The sequence below is a fragment of the Triturus cristatus genome, chromosome 8, assembly GCF_964204655.1.
Source record: "Triturus cristatus chromosome 8, aTriCri1.1, whole genome shotgun sequence".
Classification (NCBI taxonomy): Eukaryota; Metazoa; Chordata; class Amphibia; order Caudata; family Salamandridae; genus Triturus; species Triturus cristatus.
Genome location: NC_140591.1, coordinates 1,407,132,288 through 1,407,135,710, shown reverse-complemented (window position 1 = coordinate 1,407,135,710; position 3,423 = coordinate 1,407,132,288). Strand labels below are relative to the sequence as shown.

Here is a 3,423-nt window from a genome sequence, read left to right as displayed (position 1 = left end):
ATAGGACTTGTAGGTTCACCAAGGACCCGAGGTACCCAGAGCCAATAACTGAACTGCGCCTTGAAATGGGTTTTCATTGTGTACCGGGTAGATATCAATTCATTTGTTAAAATATAAAGAGTGAAAAATAAATATCAAGGACACCTATGTATTTCTAAAATGAGGACAAAATATAGAGTTTAGACGCAGTAGTTATATGCACATCTTCAAAAGTGTGGGTACCCATACTAGCATGTGAATTAGAAGACATTTTTCAAAGTGACTTCTTTTTTACACATTGTCTTACATTTGGAAGACAGAAATACGTAGAAAGTCAATAGCCGTCAACAGTTGTTCTACAATTCTGTATTCCCATAAGTCTCCTGATAAAAATGGTACCTCACTTGTGTGGCTAGACCTAGTGCCTGCGACAGGAAATGGTTGAAACGCAACATAGACACATCACATTTTTCTGGTGAAAACTGACCCTATTTACGCAATGTGCCTAGCTGTGGATTTTGGACCCTAGCTCAGGCGGAACCTAGGGAAACCTAGCAAATCAATACATTTTAAAAAACTAGACACCCAGGGGAATCAAGGATGGGCTTACTTGTGTGACCAGGTTCTGATACCCAGACTCCCTTGCAGACCTCAAACTTTGTCAGAAAAACTAACTTTCCTCACAATGCTGTGATGGAAAGTTCTGGAATCTGCATGGATCCATAAACTTCGTACACACCCAACATTCCGCAAAGACTCATGATAAAAATTGTACCTTTCTTGTGTGGGTGGGCCAGCAGGGAAATGCCCAAAACGTCTTGTGAAGACAACGAATTTAAAAATCAAAAAATGACCTGATTTTGCAAGGGGGGTCACCTGGGTTAATGGGCTCAGCGGGCATCTAGGAAAACCTACCAAACCCAGACATTTCTGAAAACTAGACACCCAGGGAGTCCAGGGAGGTATGGATTGTGTGGATGTCCCAATGTTTTCCTACCCAAACTCCCCTGCAAACCTCAAAATTGGCTGAAAAGATCCATTTTTTCTCATGTTATTGTGTGGGAAGGTTATGGGATCACCAGTCTGACACACATTTCCAACCACCCAGTGTTCCCCAGATCTCCAGATAAAAATGGTACCTCACTTGTATGGGTGGGCCAAGTACCCACGTCAGGAAAGGGCTTAATGCGTATTGTGGAGACATCAAAATCGGAGGTGGATCATTTTCCAGTTATAGTGGAAGCCCTAAAATGTCATGGTAACATCGTTTTTAACAGTGTAGTCGCGCAGAAGTTGAGTTTGGAGTTGAATATCGCTACCACGCTTTGCAACCTTCTGAAAAAATGCAAAGACCAAGAATCCATGCATGTCATTAAATGCTTCAACCTGCGCCTCTTGTTCCTGCTGTCACTTTTGCACACAGAGACTAGGACGCAGCTGCGGCATGATTTACAATCGCTGCCTCTGCTGACCGAGGCCTTGGAAAGTTCATGTGGTATTATTTGGACGGAGAAGTACAAGGCCGCCTCTTGGGCTGACGCACCGCCTTTGTCGCATCAGGACGCAGACTGCTCCATTGAGGCTCTGAAAGCCCTTTTTAACATCACGCTCGACAGCTGGAATGTTCACAGTGAGAACGATGCCCATCAGTTTTGTTATATGGCTGCTATACTTCGCCAATGTTTAGTAACAAAGGGACCAACTGAAGATAAAACCGAAGAGCTGCACAGCAACACAATCAACCTTTTAAGTAATTTTCCAGTTTCTTGCTTGGATGTGCTCATTAGTGCTTCAGCAGAAGAAGAAGAATCTTTGAAGTACAACAGTATGAATATGGACGCCATTCAAGTTTTGCTCGATTTTATGGAGATGAGAATAGACAAGGGATGCAGTTACGTAGAAGGTTTGACGCCAATTCTGAGTCTATTGACTGAGTCCTCCCGAGCACACAGAACCATCAGGAAGTTTATAAAAGCTCAGGTGTTGCCTCCTTTGACAGATGTCTCAAATCGTCCTGAAATTGGCACAACTGTCAGGAACAAGCTCGTGCGACTCATGACACATGTTGACCTTGGGGTTAAACAGATTGCAGCTGAATTTCTCTTTGTTCTTTTTAAGGAAAGAGTGGACCGTTTATTAAAGTACACTGGCTACGGGAATGCAGCAGGACTTCTTGCAGCGAGGGGCCTGTTAGCAGGAGGACGAGGGGATCGCTGGTACTCCGATGATGAGGACACAGACACTGAAGAGTACAAGTCTGCAAAGCCAAACATCAATCTCATTACTGGACATCTGGAAGAACCAATGCCCAATCCCATGAACGAAATGACAGAAGAACAAAAAGAATATGAAGCAACGAAGCTTGTCAACATGTTCGATAAACTCTCCCGGGAGGAGGTTATTAAGCTAATGGGCGTCAGGCCGGACGGCACAATGGCGCCTTTGGAAGCAACCGTGCGCCAGGTTCAAAGCACCGAGCACAGCAGCTCAGACTCGGACTGACCGCCTGCTCTCCTGCAGCCGGGGCCTTTTACAGTTTCTACTTCCGCTTCCGTCAAATGCTCGAACTCTCTACTGTGTCGAGTTTAAATATCGCCCTTTAGTATTATCTGCAGCTTTCTACATGACTGTTTTGAAATGGAATAATATTGTTCTGATTTACATATAATCATTCTAAGATGAACGTTTCTAAAGCCGTGGAAAATAAAGATATCTGAAGATCTCCATTTACAACCAATATTCGTATTGAATAAAATCTCCCTCATTGAAAAATTTTGGGTTTGGCGTAAAAAATAACAGGACCCTTATCTCCTCTCCACCCCCTTTTTTAGTAACTCATCCTTTTTAGTAACTCTTCTTTTTTAGTAACTCATCTTTTTTAGTAACTCATTCATAAACTTTTTATGACTATCGGGACACCATCAAATTACCACTCCAAGATGGCGCCCGATATACATGAGTAGACGCTGTTGCATTAAAAAAGACGCTTTTACATCTGAGTATTTTTTACTAAGAATACCGAGACACAGTGTCGCCTATACCTCGTAACGTTGTTAGCCCGCAAAGTAATCGCGGCACAATAGTCTTTCTTCCATCATCATGCTTCCGTATAACATTTACCATAAATGTTTGCGGTTACGAACCTATATTACATTTAAAATTGTAAGCTACAAACGTTGATAATTGGAAACCGCTCATGTAGATATAGCTGGACAAATAGATTTTTTTAAATGTATGAGGAACTAACACAGCACTCCAAGATGGCGCCCGATACCATTCGGGTGCACACACCTGTGAATCCTTCACAAGCCCCGTTTTTCCCGCCTGCTGGGACATTTAAACGGAGTTCCGGTAGTGTCCCAGTAATATGCGGTGTCCCTGGGAGCTAATAGACTTTACGGCTGGAGGTCCTTCCTAGACAAGTAAGATTCCAGAGAGTAAATA

At 43.1% G+C, this 3,423-nt stretch overlaps 1 pseudogene; it reads left to right on the top strand.

Moving 5' to 3' along the window:
• Window positions 1-1,164: 1,164 nt before the first annotated feature.
• Window positions 1,165-2,481, top strand: LOC146805829 (chaperone Ric-8B pseudogene; annotated as a pseudogene).
• Window positions 2,482-3,423: the final 942 nt, after the last annotated feature.